The sequence below is a fragment of the Xenopus laevis genome, chromosome 6S (assembly GCF_017654675.1).
Source record: "Xenopus laevis strain J_2021 chromosome 6S, Xenopus_laevis_v10.1, whole genome shotgun sequence".
NCBI lineage: Eukaryota > Metazoa > Chordata > Amphibia > Anura > Pipidae > Xenopus > Xenopus laevis.
The window spans coordinates 68972939-68989687 of record NC_054382.1 but is presented as its reverse complement, the minus strand read 5'-3'; the positions used below and the strand labels follow the sequence as shown (position 1 = coordinate 68989687).

The following is a 16749-nucleotide window of genomic DNA, read 5'->3' as shown; positions in this document are numbered from 1 at the left end:
GGAAGCTTACTCTTGTGAGGAGCAAACTGTACTAAAGGAGGTTCAAGACAACTAAACAGCATGGATGGTAGATGAGATCCTGGCAAGCCTCAGTATGACACACTGCACCTCAAATCCTGTACTGCAGTATGTCTCTTTTTGGCTTATTTTCAACACTGGAAAAGGGCCAGCTAAAGATATTGGCAGTTCACTGCAGCATTCATGAATTTTAACTGCTTGTGTGACTGCAGTTACAGAGATCAAAGTATTTTAATAAAACTTAGCAACCATTAATGGGCAGTGTTTTGTGGACTTTAGGTTCCCCTAATAAAGCAATGACCTTGAGATATTTGACTACCCTCAGTGAACCATCACTCCAGCCTGGTTAAAATCTGGGACATATTCTGTTTATTCCTGAATATTTTGATATTGCTGCCAGCATTATTATTCTTGGTGCTACATTTCTTTTCAAACTTTGCTTTCCACGGCAGAAATACTTGAGATATGTTTTATTTAGCTATGGCTCTGATAATCTCTGCATGTTCACTAAATGCTACTTTGAAACATCAGTTATCTGATTGACACTTAATTAACATCTTTAACCTTTCATTTGTGTGCCTTCTATTTTCCCTAGATGCTTAAATGGATGGAGCACTTTAATCGCTGCTAGCACAACTAAAAATAGCACAAACTGCAGTGAACTGGGGATTTAGCATCAAGCTGGTTTGCAATTGGAAAAAACAAGTCAATTCTGCCTTTTTAAGTAAAAATACAGCTTACAGGTAAAAGAAAAAAGTTTGCATTTAATATCTGGACAGACTAGGGTGTAATTATTGAGATGACATAGAGATTACATGAATATTCTCACCTGCTACTGTATATTGTTAAAAGAAATAGATTAGACAGGTTTGATTAACAGGGGAGTGATTCAGTCGATCACAAGATAGTATTTAAGAAAGCCCTCCTTTTTTTTGCATCCTTCTCTTTTCATTTGCAAACCAGTCTTTGTATAGCTAAGATTTTGCTCTTACGATTTCTCCACCCCCCTTTTCTGTCGCCCACTGTGCTGAATACTGCTTTTCTATCAACAGCAACCATCTCCTTGTGTCTGAGACTTGCTTATTAATCAGACGCTTTGAAAGGAAACCAATCAGATAGTCTCACTGACTTCAATCCCCTGCTTGTCTGAATTAAAATAATACTGGAAAGGGATCTTTAGATAAGAGCAGAATCAGCAGATGAGTTACCATACTATAGCTATGTGCATAATGCAGTAGCAACAGAACAGTCTGGTTGTGAAGACAGATGTACATCTAGAAAACACCCAAGGTAAGTAATATGTTTATCCTGTTTGGTATTGGAAGGAAATGTACTACATGTAGGATACATTTAGCATATTTCAGTAAATACTTTATTTCCATAGTTTCATTTAATTCCAAAAAGCAACTCATTTTTTTCATCCCCCAAAAGAATATGAATTACTGAGAGATGCAACTATATAAGTTAATATTCTTTTTGTAAAATATTAGTTAATTTGTGTTTTTCAAAATCACATCTCTTTATGGATGTCAATAAAGGATCGCATACAGTTTCTGCCGAGATTATAGTTTCAATGTTTGTCTAATGTTGTTCGCTTTAGGGATATAGTTTATGTATTTTATTATTACTCCACAGTTTAACAGTTACATTCTTGGGATTTCTAGAATGTTACTGAACATATGTTTCACATGGATTATGTATAAGCATTCAGGAAATATGAACATCAATAATTTATTCTTTACAGAACTCCAAAGAAAATGTAGAAAGTGTGTTGTTTAGACAGACTTATCTGTACAGGAAAATAATGTTTAACAGCATTCCTGCACCCTAGTAGAGTTAAATAGGTGTCAGGCATTTCCTCCCACACCAGTCAACACAACCTATAGTTGCCATTGGAGATCAGTCTAACCTTTGTTTAGCTGTAGAAGGGAAGTTCAACAGAGAACATGTGAGATGGCAGCACGATGTGTAACTGACATTAAGAAATCAAAGGATTCAGCAAAATGCAATTACTTGATAAAGTGCCTTCCTTTTCTAGCAATATAAAACTGAATTGGTGTAATTGCATATTTCTTTTTACTGTGAAAGTCCCAAACAGCAAATGATGTATACCAGCTCTAAAGAAATCAATATTTTCTGAGATTGGAAAAGACTGTTGCCCGGCAGTGTGCTATTTTATAGACTTATCTTAAACAATAAGTCACTGGGCTTAAATGAAGCATTGCTTATCTGTCCTATCTGTATCTTACACAAACATTGTAAATGATTATCATAATTGTTCTGAATTAAGTGTTTTTAGGATTCATTATAATGCAGTGCTGCTAAGTTAGTTAGATTGGATAGTATTTTAGAATGCTGTCACCGGGTAGAAATAGAGAAATATAAACTTTGATGGTATATTTCCCATTATAGTTTGTCTATTAAAGTTTAAAAGTTCAGCTCTTCTGACATAATACCTGTTTGTCTCGGATATTTTGGTCACTGCAATCTAACGGCAAAAATACAATTAACAGACTACTACATTTATAAATTTACATGCAACCCCCCCCCCCAAATATAAAATTCAATAAGTCTCTTCAAAAAAAATCTGTGGTATCTATTTTGTATTTGGCTAATTTTGGCACAAGAGGTACAGGTTTGATGCTTTTAGCTACAGTGTGGAAGAAATATTTGACTGTAAGTTCCATTGAGACAAGGACAGATTTAAAAGATTGGGAAAAAATGTTTAACCCTTTATTTTAGCCCCAATTTTACAATGCTTCACTGGCCACTTATCATTACCATGGCTTCAATGTCCAATTTATACATCTTCTGCGACTCTTTCATTGGAGGGTAAGGTTTCACCCTGAACTGTACAAATAAGATAAACATTTAGGATTAAGTATAAACCACTGGAAGAACAGAGTTCTTATTCTTTTGCAGTAGATATGGACACGATTTTTGTGGATTTTTAGCTATCAGAGTCTGTTTTTATACATGGTGTGCATCCATCTGCCTGCCTATCAATCTACTTATCTATCATATTCATTCTTTACATAACACCCACCAGAGATAATGTATCTACTGCAGACACACTAAAATATTTTGATTTTAGATTGTGGGGGAAATGAGCACTCAGATGAAGGATCCCTCTAATGAGAGTCTAAGACCCCAGTTTTGCATGACAAGATTCACCGCTGTGCCTCCCCTTTTACCATTTCACACCTCACAGTACAGATACATGTGTGCCTAATTCTATGCATGATAGTATTTATCATATACATATCATATACATAGAAACAATAGATACAGGTATGATACCTGTTATCCAGAATGCTTGGGACCTGCTATATTCTGGATAATGGATTTTTCCGTAATTTGGATTGTCATACCTTAAGTCTACTAGAAAACTATGTAAATATGAAATATACTCATATTCTCATATACTCATAATTTTAAGCATTAATTATATCTTAGTTTGGACCAATTAGTATATCTTAGTTTGGACCAAAAAAAAAGTACTGTTTTATTATTACAAGTACAGGATCCCTTATCCGGAAACCTGATTTCCAGAAAAGCTCCGAATTAAGGAATGGCTGTCTCCCATAGACTCTATTTTATCCAAATAATCCAATTTTTTTTAAAATGATTTCCTTTTTCTCTCTAATAATAAAACAGTAGCTTGTATTTGGTCCCAACTAAGATATAATTAATCCTTATTGGAAGCTAAACCAGCCTATTGGGTTTATTTAATGTTTAAATTAATTTCTAATAGACTTAAGGCATGAAGACCCAAATTACGGAAAGATCCATTATCCGGAAAACCCCAGGTCCCGAGCATTCTGGATAACAGGTCCCATACCTGTACAGACAAAAAGGAAATCATTTTTACTAAATTGTATTATTTGGGTAAAATTGAGTCTATGAGATACAGTTTTCCATAATTCAGATCGTTATTGATATTGGGTTTCAGCATAATGGATCCCATACCTGTACCATATTTAAATGAAATTCTTTACTGCACCATGTGGTTGTTGTGAAAGAATAAATGGCAGTTTAACACTTCTCTCCCAAATGCGCCAGACCTTATTTACTAATGCAAGAGAATTTACCAGTGAGAATTAGTCACCCATCGAACATATTTAATCAAAATTCAGAAAGGCTGATGTGGTGAAGGGATATTAAGGTGTTCAGATTTAGAAATACACATGAGTGTTGCTTTATGAATCCATCTCTGTGGTTTCTGGACTACAGTTCCCATCATGCTTTAATAATATGATGGAGAATACCAGGAGACCTAGCCTGGCAGCAGTGGGTGGTGCAACACTGCTATAAAAGAAATGTGTGCCCTTTAATATTAAATAAATAACATTACTTTGATAGGTTACTGTATATGAGTGACTTATTGATGATTCATTGAGAATCATCCCAAATAGGGAAAATCAGTCCTCTTACCGGGATGACCGTGCAATTTTTGTCTGACAATATCATGCTCTTATAAAACTTCAGTACAGCTTAGGTGTTAATATTTTGAAACCTGGTGCTTAAATCTTTCAGCAACAATTGTATTAGGTCAAGAAGAGTCATGTTTAAACAACGAATGCCAGATTCTCCTTGTAATACAAAGTACAGGGAGTAGTAGTCCAATAACAGCTGCATAGAGCAACATTGCTATGGAATGTTTATAACCCCTATAAATGACACCAAGTGGCAGACTTATCAAGGGTCGAATTTCGAGGGTTAAAAAACCCTCGAATTCGACCCTCGAAGTAACGTTTGTAAGCGATCGATCAAATGATTTTTATTCAATCAAAAAAAACTTAGAAAAGTGCTCTGGAAGGTCCCCATAGGCTAATATTGCACTTCTGTAGCTTTAATGTGGCAAAGTCAAAGTTTTATTTAAAGAGACAGTAATTAGATTATCAAATGGTCAAATAGTCGAACGATTTTTACTTCAAATTGTTCGAAACGTTCGATTCGATTGAATTTGACCAATTCGATGGTCAAAGTACCCAAAAAAAGTAATTCGAAATTCGAAGGATTTTTGCATTCAAACTATTCACTCAAGCTTAGTAAATGGAATTCAAAGGATTTTAGCGCAAAAGGTTCGAATAAAAATCGTTCGATCAAATGATAAAATCCTTCGAATCAAACAATTCGAACTATTTAAGCGATCGATCAAATGATTTTTATTCGATCAAAAAAAAAATGTAGAAAAGTGCTTTGGAAGGTTCCCATAGGCTAATATTGCACTTCAGTAGCTTTAATGTGGTGAAGTCGCAGTTTTTTTTAAAGAGACGGTACTTAGATTATCGAATGGTCGAATAGTCGAACAATTATTACTTTGATTCGTTCGAATCATTTGATTTGATCGAATTCGATCTAATTTGACCAATTCGATGGTCGAAGTACCCAAAAAAATACTTCGAAATTCGAATATTTTTTGCATTCGAACTATTCAATCGAGCTTAGTAAATCTGCCCCCAAGTGTAACTATAAAGAGTTAATAGAGATATATCCACAAATAATGCAGTTAATGACATATTGTGGATCACATAATACCACAATTACAAAATACAATTCCAGATGCAAATCACCATGTTTTGTTACCCAATACTTCTCCCTAGCATTATTATATTAAACATAAAAAAGGCATTAGCATGCGAGTCTTTGGGCACAGGCCTGTTGCATTTATTAATAAAAAACACTGGAACAATGGAATTACACCACATTCAGGTTGATGGTAGCCCCAGAGTACCTTTGTGTTAATAGTTACACTTGTGCATGATTCTTCATTAGTAGCTGGTATAAATGGACGCTCAGCAAAACTATGCATAATTGCAAGGAGCATAATATGCACACGGTCCATTTTAGCTTGGGCACCCTTGCACTTGCATTCGTAAGTTATTCCTGTTCTCTTTTGTTAACTCTAAATTTGTTTAGGTTGTAACAGAATGAGCAAGTGTATAGGAATTTTAAAGGGGTTTGATGTAGTCCAAATTACCCTAGCAACCATGAAATTATTTGAATAAGAAACTGGAATATGAAAAAGAGAGGGCCTGAATAGAAAGATGAGACATAAAAATACATTTGTAACCTTTTAGACCATTCGTTTTTTAGATGGGGTCAGCGACCCCCTTTTTGAAAGCTGCAAAAAGTCAGAAGAACTGACCATTCTATAACACATTAAAAGGTGAACCACCCTTTAACCACACGATAATTAAAACTGTACAGAAGAATTTCCTCATCCTTCTTAAGTTGTAGCTTACTGTACAGTGTATTTGTTGCATGTAAGATGTTTATAATTTAGATTTAACATTTCATTTCAGAGCAAACACTGTTACCACAGCATTTGTAAGTGACCCCTATTATCATAAAATAGTCAGCAACATGACTATGCCAGCAAAACAGTAAAAATGAAGGTGAGAGCTCTAGATGAGAAAGGTCATTTATTAAATTCCCGGACAAGGTAAACAGTGCAGAAAATAGGTGAAATCAGTGTTGTTTTCTGCAGTTCATGCACTGCCCCACAGTTTAAGAGTCAAGAGTCAAGTAAAGAGTGAGTTTATTGTCATTTCATCCATATACTGTACGTTTGTACAGTACACAGTGTAATGAAACAACGTTCCTCTAGGACCATGGTGCTACATACAACATAGATGTACCGGACAACCAACAAAAAGTGCAAGTGCAAAAATATGCAACTCCTGCAAGACAGGTCAGCATAGTGCAGGGACAGGACAAGACAGTGCACACTCAGCAGATGTAATATGTTAAGTAAATAAGGCTAAACGTCAGACATGATGAGTGTATCATTGTGATATGATAGTAGTAAGAACATGATAAAGAACATGACAAAGTGCAGATGTGCTTATAGAGAACAATTGTATCCAATGGCTATTTATTTATACAATGGCGTACAGTGGCTGTGTAATGGTGTGTTATATAGTAAGGTCAGATGGAGTGTGTGTGTGAGAGAGATCTGGTTTAATGTATTGGTTTAGAGAGATCTGATTTAGTGTATTGCTGCAGGTCTTTGAGCTGCAAAACAGAATTCAAAGAGCTATAGTAATAATGGGATTCTTGGGTGTAGGCCTACAAGCACACCCAGTTCTGCCCCTACCTTGGGTGGCAATCAGAAATGCAAGATAGGGGGCACCAGTGAGAACAGGATGGAGTTTATTCCATCCTGGTAGTAAGGACAAGCCTGCCTTGTGTCAATTGGTGCTGCATTCTGCATGAGGTGTGTCTTCTGAAAAATAAGCACCTTACAATATGTCCCCTTTAATGCTGCATAAATTACATGTTTTACTTTGCTATGGATTAAAGACATTTAATGTATTACATTATTATGTATGTAATTAAGTTACATTGTGTTATTTACTAATGGGTAATGGTACAAATACATTTGTAATATTTTATTATATTTGGGGGTATTTTGTGAATAATTAAACTTAACTTTTTTTAAACATTTCTGTTTTTTCTTTGCCAAAGATATTTTTGAAATTCTCTTCAAAAACGTAATCACTATTTTCAAAATACAGTTCACATACATACCTGTAACATATGTGAACGCCTATTTTTGAAAAATAACATTCACATACATACCTATAACATTTGTGAAAGCCTTGAAAAATGCGTTCAAAGATTACAAAGTACTGCACTTTATGTCTATAAAATGACAAATGTAATGATTATAAGAACTGTCTGTGTAATTCTTGTGAGCAATTGCAAGGAGATAAGATAATGCATTTTTATCATTAGGTAACTGCAGACATATCAATTTTGTTCTGAGTACTTCCAAATTCTTCTCGGTATTCATGACATTAAAAACGGCATTTCCCGCCACACCCCACCAGCGTTTAAGATTGAAAATCAATAGTATGAGTTAAAAAAAACTTTAGGTTAAGTAATGTCCTTGGCTCCTTAATAAATAATGCATTTTTCTTGTCATTTACAAAGAACCTGTCCAATATATATACTGTATATATCTATTTGAAATCTAAGTAAGCTGGAAATATTGCTTTAAATTTATTAAAGTCAGGCTGTCATTAGTGGTTTTTATTTTACAAAATAAAATAAAAGAAATATAGATATATAGAAGGATAGAATTAGCCAAAAACGAAATGGCAAGTCTAAATCTAAAAATACATTTACAATGTAGTCATAATAGTGTACTGTTTATTTTGAACTTTAAGAAGCAAAATAGAATTCTTAAAAAACATAGCTTTTCTATAGGACTTCATTATATGGTTTGAATGTTTTTGAATAAATACGTATTTGGATTTTTAAGCTTAATAAAAAATGCAATGAACACTATACAGTAATGAATTACGTTTTTTTTTTTCATTTTGGTTGTATGGTCTACTAATGTTTATATGATCAAAATGTATGCAACAGTAAATTTGGTATTCACTTCAAAGACAATTGTTTTCTAATAATATTTAAGTATGCATACACCGTAACATACTGTATCTATGAGTGCATAAATAAACATAATACAAGCATGGGGTCTATTGTCCAAAAACCTCTTACCCAGAAAATTCAATGCCATTTCCCAAAGTGTCCTATTATAAACAAACAATACCCTGTTACTGATTTGATTTTTCTCAAACAGCAGTTTGCAAATGATTATAACTAAGTTAGCATAAATCTGAGCTGATTACAAATAAAAAATTTTTACACAAATTTTTAGCTCATAATGGAGCTTTGCTAATTGAGATAATTATATTATGTGGCTGTATTTGGGTTTACTGATTTTAGAGGTATGGGATTTTCAAATATTAGTTTTAGAATTGATTTAGCTTCCTTTTTCTGTTTACATCTCAACCCCCTTGGTAAAGCTTGGAATTCAACCTCCTATTGGTTAAATGGCTGCCTGCCTGATCAACTGTTTGCTCTTTCCTTTAGTACTTTACTTGATTTTAGAACTAGACAGTGTAACTACATATCATTCATGCGCACTGATTATAAATTGTTTTCTTCCTCAGAGTATTATGAAGATTTCCTCTATTAAAGGGGGAGTTATACTTTATACTCTTTGGTTCAGCAAAGTTGTTGCCATTTCTCAGACATAGCCATTTCTCCATATTTATGGTCCCACGTCTTAATAATATTTGAATAATTATATAATCAAGACATGCAAGACATGTCAAATGCCAAATGAGATAATTGTTGCAGAGACACCAATTAATACTATGTCATAGTGGAGATACTGATCAAACACTTGCACTTTATACTAAACCCATAGAACAATGTTCAGGTGTTTATCTACAGGGTTAATAGATGTGTTATGAATGAACTTCTGGGCTAGTTCTTAAATTACCTAAAAAGTATTTTTCAAATATTAACTATTAACTGTGTAATTTAATACTATCTTTGTCTAAATCAAACAGTCTATAGGATACTTGACAGGCACACTTTCAATTTCAATAGAACTAGGGTGTGATCTAGTGAGATAGTGAATCTGACCCATTTTGCTTTGCTGAAAATTCACAAAGAAGCAAAAATTCACCATAATGCATTGAAGTCTGACAATAAAAAAGATATTGAAAGCACCCTATTTACGACGGGTAATGGCTGACAAACAGGAATTAATAATAATATAAATAAAATATGTATCTTAAAACCCCTCAATCCTGATGCTGAGACAGGCCAGGCCTAAGACAGATAGGGGAAAAGGGAGGCAGATGATGGTCACAGGTAATCATATAATGCCATGCTGATCAAAGGTCAAGATCCTGCAGACAGAAGTCAAGGGGTTAACATAAAAGTTATGCTACAAGTACAGAAAGTTTTGCTTCAGAACTACTGTTGCCATCCTGTCACAGATTAGCAGACATAGCTGACAAGGTTTGTGAATTGAAATTGGAGTTACTGAGAGAAACAGCCAAGAATGCAGTGCTTGCTGCTAATTGTGCTTTATTGCCACGACATGTTTCGTGGTTTGTGAATGCTGGGATCAGGAAACCATTGTATGGTGCAATACATTTTGCAAGGTGTACGCCAGTAAGTTTACATACCTTCCAATGTAGAAGGGGGGTTTTGACCATGTATGGTATATCAGTGTACCCCTTGTTGGTTTACGGTAAATACTTTCAGAAAGGTATATAAAGCTTGGACCAAGAGGTGTGTCTTTGGTAAGCCCTTGTGTTTCACTTAGGTGTTACTGCGACAGCTTCTCCAAGCAAAACTTTTGTATTGTCTTGTTGGACTAATAAACAACCTCATTTATTCTAAATAGCCTTCTCTCTGAGTTTTGCTTTTACAATGAGGTCTAGGTAATAAAAATAACATCGAGGGGCACATTTACTAAATGAAGTGAAATTTACTTACATTTACTAAATTCGAGTGAAGTATTCGAAGTAAAAAAAACTTTGAATTTCAACGGGTTTTTTGGGGTACTTCGACCATAGAATAGGCTACTACAACCTTCGACTACGACTTCGATTCGAATGATTCAAACTAAAAATCATTCGACTATTCAACCATTCAAAGTACGGTCTCTTTAAAAAAAACTTTGACTACCTACTTCGCCACTTTAAACCTACCGAGCTTCAATGTTAGCCTATGGGGACCTTCCCCATAAGGTTTCTAAGCTTTTTTTGATCATAGGAAAATCCTTCGATCGATGGATTAAAATCCTTCGAATCATTCGATTTGAAGGATTTAATCGTTTGATTGAACGATTTTTCCTTTGATCGTTCAATCGAAGTATTTGTGGTAAAACCTTCGACTTCGATATTCGAAGTCTAAGGATTTTACTTTGAGGGTCGAATATCGAAGGTTAATTAACCCTCAATATTCAACCCATAGTAAATGTGCCCCCAAGTCTAGGGGCATCAATTTTATTTGTTGAGCAATTCGGCACGACAAATGTTTTTCCCCCCATTGGAGTCTAGGGGCATCATTTTTTGTAAACCATTACAGGTATGGGATCCCTTATTTGGAAATCAATAATGCAGAAAACTTGAAATTAAAGAAAGGTAATTTTCAAAATGTATTTCCTTTTCCTTTGTAATTATGAAATTGTACCTTGTACTGGATCCTAAGATATAAATAATCCTTACTGAAGGTAAAACAATCCTGATGGGTTTGTTTAATGTTTGTATTCTTTTTTTTTTAGTTGACTTAAGGTTTGTTGATCCAAATTATGGAAAGACAAAAAAACTTAGGTCCCAAGCATTCTGGATAACAAGTCCCATATCTCTACAGCTAGAACAGGCAATTCAAACAATTGTTTTTGTTCCTCTAGTAGGACAGACAATATTGTTTTCTTACACTACTACATATATGAACCAGTATATTTTAAAGTTTGCTTTCTTGCAGGTAGAACAGCTTGGATTTTATACCATATGTGTAAAATTGTATCTACTAATTATATACTGACAGCAAAAAGTCAGTTTTAATTATTCATTAAATTAAACATGACATGAGAAACAGCAAAACAGATGTATATCTATAACATATATAGTTATATATAACTGCTCAAAACTGAAGGAAAACATTCTCAATTAAAATGGCATATAAGATGTTTATTGAACAAAGTGATTAATTATATGATACTGTAATTGAAAGATTACAGGTGTCATTTGTGGGTCACTTTCAACATGCATCTGTTCTGTGTGATATCAAATATAATAATGTTTACTGATAACTGCTATTGGTTTGCGTGTACATAAAGCACCAAGCCAATAATTAAGAAAAAAATTAAGACGTCAGAGATTACTACCTGAATCATGCTATCATAGGAGTCACGGTACCTACCAAATAGAAATGCAGAGCAATTACTGGTTGAAGCCTGATTAGAAACTTAATATTGGATAGGTGCTAAATATATATTAAAAGACTTAAAATTAATATAAACCAGCAGTGGAAAAAAAGTGAAAAAAAGACACAAATTTCCAAAGAAGTGAGACTTATTAACTGCATTCTGTCTATTAAAAAACATATGTGCATACCAAATACCATTGATTCCGTAGATTACCAAATGGCAGTAAAAATGTATCATATATCTCAATATTATAAATTCATCAGATGTGCTACATTGTAGTTCAATAAATAGTTAAAAAGTATTCAGAATTCCAGAAATGTATACACCAATATGAAAACCGGTAGATTGAATCTAGGTTAATAAAGCATGGATTAGGCTAATGGAAAACAAGCGAGTAGGTATATTTGCCATGTCCTTTCATAAACGAAAAAGCCCTGGAGCTATAAGCCAGACTACACTGGTTTATGTTTAGAGATTAGCAGAATCAGATGAAGCTGTGATTGGGTGAGAATGAATGTGTAGAAATGTATGTCCAAAAAGTCGATTGCGTAAATTTTGATGCCGGCGTCAATGGACATCTGAATAGTGTTGGCAGGTGGCCATACTGACGAGAACGGCTTTTTTGACAGAGCCAATTTTTCACATATTTATTCACTGCAAATTTGAGCCAGACGAAACCATCACTACTCTACAGAGAGATGGGCGGCTAAAGAAGCAGCATGGGCTAGTTGGTTGGGTTGTTTTACCCTCCTTAGGCATGTACAGCTGAGGCCTTATGGAGCAGTTGGGCAGATTTATCATCACTCCATTATTAATAAAATAAATAGCCCCCATCCCAGTCATGACAAAGTTATCAGTTCTTCTCTCTGGCTAGTTGTCACTACAGTGGCCATAATATCTAAGCAGCAAGACAAAGCTGGGCACTTGTAGCTGGATATAAAGAATGGAAGAGCTGCTAAGGAGGCAGCATGGTGACGTTGTTAGTTAACCTTATCCTCTATCCTTCTTAGGAAGCAGCATGGTAAAGTGGTTTGTTGTGCTTCCCCTCTATGCTGGGCCCTCTAAGGTAGACACTCCTGGCTGGAGGGAGGTCACTACAGAGTCGATGGGCTGCTAAGGAAGCAGAATGGTGAAGTGGGTGGTTAACCCTACCCTCTGTCAAGTTGGTTAACCCTACCCTCTTTGACAGAGGGCATGCTGGCCCGAAACATATAGGGGCAGATGTATTAAGGGTCGAATATCGAGGGTTAATTAACCCTCGATATTCGACTAGGAACTAAAATCCTTCGACTTCGAATATCGAAGTCGAAGGATTTAGCGCAAATGCTGCGATCGAACGATCGAAGGATTATTCCTTCGATCGAACGATTAAATCCTTCGAATCGAACGATTCAAAGGATTTTAATACAACGATCAAAGGAATATCCTTCGATTAAAAAAACTTAGGCAAGCCTATGGGGACCTTCCCCATAGGCTAACATTGACTTCGGTAGCTTTTAGCTGCCGAAGTAGGGGGTCGAAGTTTTTTTTAAAGAGACAGTACTTCGACTATCGAATGGTCGAATAGTCGAACGATTTTTAGTTCGAATCCTTCGATTCGTAGTCGAAGGTCGAAGTAGCCCATTCGATGGTCGAAGTAGCCCAAAAAACACTTCGAAATTCGAAGTTTTTTTACTTCGAATCCTTCACTCGAGCTTCATGAATCGGCCCCTTGGTGTGTCGACAGGAGCACAGGAGGATTGCTACAAGAGGATCAGATTTTTTTTGGCATGTCTAAGGTAGTGTTACCATTCAAATTTAACCCTACCTCTATGCTAAGTCTTCTTAGAGTTGGAAACTTGCGGCTGGAGGGGGGTTTCTACATAGTGGATGGGCTGATAAGGAAGCAGCATGGTAAATTGGTTGGTTGACCTATTCCTCTATGCAGGGCCCTCTAAGGTAGGCACCAGCGGCTGTTTGGAGGTCACTACAGATTTGATGGGCTGCTAAGGAAGCAGCATGTTGAAGTGGTTGGTTAACCTTCCCTCTATGCTGGGCCCTCTGAGTTGGGCACTTGTGGCTGGAGGGAGATCTCTACAGAGTGGATGGACTGCTAAGGATGCAGCATGGCAAAATAGTTGGTTGAATTTCCCATCTATGCTGGGTCCTCCTCTGCGCTAGACACATGCGGCTGGAGGGAGGTCACTTAAGAGACAATGAGCTGCACCCAACCCACCTTGCACGGCAAGGTGCAGGCCCAGACTGGGATTCACAATAGGCCCTGGCATTTCAAGTACACAGAGACCCAAGCAGCCTCCCACCAGCCCAATAAATGGTGACTGTCTATGAAAATTTACAGCAGCCCCTCTGGTATTTGCCAGAACCCACAGATTGTCAGTCCGGGACTGGCAAGGTGGGTTGGGTGCTTTTATCCTCTGAGATGGGCATGGGCAGCTGAGGGCCTCCAGAGCAGTTAGGCAGGTTGAGCATCACTCCATTATTAATAAGAACATATTTGTATCCAGAATTGAATAAAATGGGATTTTAAAAGTTTGTGTAAGCATCCTAGTCTACCAAATGAAGTAAAGTGTAATTTGTAGAAAGATAATGTTACATTTTCATAGGTCAAATCTCCTGGCCAATGAAATGTTTTGCCATAACCTGTTTGATCTGGAAGGGCAGGCAGTGACCAGTAAGCTTGCACTGCTTTAACATGCTCAACCAATATTTATCCACGGGAGGGTGGCTGGCTTTCTAGGCAATAATAGACAATCACTGTTAATCACAATTATTTTAAAACATATTTTAATAAAGGAATCTTTGTTTTTGCATACATATAAGGTTAGAAACATTTATATTATAAAGCTAATGGACAGTAATATTGTACACTATGGTACAGTACACTTAATACAAAAAAAAAAGAGCTTTTGTATATTGTATGACTATTTCTGTTTTTTTTATCTCAAATTAAATACTTATGAAGGTATGGTGGGAATGAAACTCAACTGAAGGTTTTCAGTTGGGCTAATTATGGTGGTAGGACCTTGCCAGAGTACTTCACAGGTAAATTTAGAAGAGGGAGAAAGGAGGTTTATGCCTGTGACTGCATGGGGGTTGATTGATAAAGAGGTTACTACTGCTTGTGATAGTTGACAGCCTGCTTGGATTTCCTATCATCAAGTAACTGCAGATGTAGGACTGACAGCAGGGCTGGATTTTGAAGAAAAGAGGAAGAGTATCACTCACTGGCAAGTATCCAGGGCTAATGCCATTTTCGCTTACAAGAGTACAGGCTTAGGGTATCACCAGCACCAGGCGAAGCTCACTGTGTTTTAGCATTCCAAGAATCTCTCTTTCCCCCGAGACAAATTCATAGGGTCAAAATTAAATCCTCCATCCACCTGGCTTAGGTCAGTCTTGCCATATTAGGGAACTTGGGGTGGGCATTATCATTTTATATTATTTTATTAGTCCCTTTATACAGACTTTTACCCGTCATTGATATTAATTTATCATTCCCCTCTGAGGTGTAAAAAATGCCTCACATTAATGTAATTGGCTAGAGAAATTAAATTAAAAGGGGCCCAGTGTCGGACTGGCCCGGCGGGATACCGGGAAAAAACCCGGTGGGCCCGACCCTCGTGGAAATTGACAAAATACCCATTTTGTCAATTTCCCACAATTTAACTATATCTCATTCAATACTGTAAAATCTTAAACATAACCAGTTTTAGTATCAGTCCATCAGTTCATTATAAGGGAAACTCCAATCAGAGAGCCATCAAGGCTGTGAATAGGCCTATGCAGAAATACTCAACACTCACTTTGGTTTTCAGCTAATGCAGTAGTCTTGTGTATTTTTAAGAGTTCATAATCAGTCCATTAATCCAATATGGGGATAGACAAAAATGTAAAAGTATCACAGATAGGGATGGCAAACTGCTCTTTGTACCCATGTAGAATTTTCTTCAATGATGGCTGTGATTAGTGATAGCTGTTCTATTTGTAAAGGATTTGAATATACAGTAGTAGATAATCTCAACAGCTACTGATGGAGTTTTGCTTGTAAATCAGGTGACCAACCTGGAAAGAAAGAGAAAGTGACAATATCTGGTGCTCTAGAAATACTGACCTGAGTCATCTAGTGTGCTAGCTAAAGATTTCTAATGAAGCTATAAAAACTGTCATTATTGAGAAGTGGCTATGTATTTATGGTATGGGTAAAGGAAGTTTGTTTTCCTGTGGTTAATTCAAATGGAATAAGACCACAACACCTGATAGGATTGTTGCAGAGAATTAACAGGGCAGCTGGGAGTAACTCCAACCAAGTGCTGCCAGAAGTTGCAGTAAGTATAGAGTCTTTCCACAATGCTATTGGAAGTGGGATGGTACACCGACACATATATCCACTTAATATCAGTGTAATTTGCAAATGTCTCACAGAGTTGATTTTTTTGAAGTGACTTCCATTGTCCGAGACAATGGACTGGGGAATAATGTGTCTGGGGAAAACTTGTCTGTCAAATACAATCTGTACTGTTTCCTTCCTACAAGGTAACAATTTTGGATCAATCATAACTAGGAAATACCTGTAACAAATCCCCTCTTGTACCTTTACACTTTTAGCATGAATGGGAAACGATATACAAATTCAATATATAGTATTCATCATTATTATTCACAACTTGAAAGTCTTGTAAGCATAATTTATTTCTACAATTTTGGCAGTGTGGAATTATGAGGTAACATATAGTGGACTTACATTCTTATTTAATGAGCAGTTTGAGCAGTTATCAACTGAGAACAACAATAAATTAAGTTAGTACTGCCATGCATTGTCTTACCTGTGCAAGATCATGATGCAATATAGTACATGTGAGTACAATGACACGAGAGTACAATTTTTTCTACTGCAGCAGTGGCACAAGAACATACTGTATGCTGCACTCTCATGAACTGAAAACTTGTTTTATTAGCAAAAAAAAAATCTTGTTGGTTTG

General features: G+C 36.0%; 1 protein-coding gene across 1 annotated transcript in view; it reads left to right on the top strand.

Annotated features, from left to right (window-relative positions):
- The first annotated feature begins 1002 nt into the window (after positions 1 to 1002).
- The window catches only part of cdh9.S (cadherin 9, type 2 (T1-cadherin) S homeolog), a 92880-nt gene continuing 77133 nt past the window's right edge, over positions 1003 to 16749 (top strand). The window contains exon 1 of the mRNA XM_018269496.2: positions 1003 to 1308. The gene's annotated coding sequence lies outside the window, so the exon portion shown is untranslated. The remainder of the gene's footprint in view (positions 1309 to 16749) is intronic.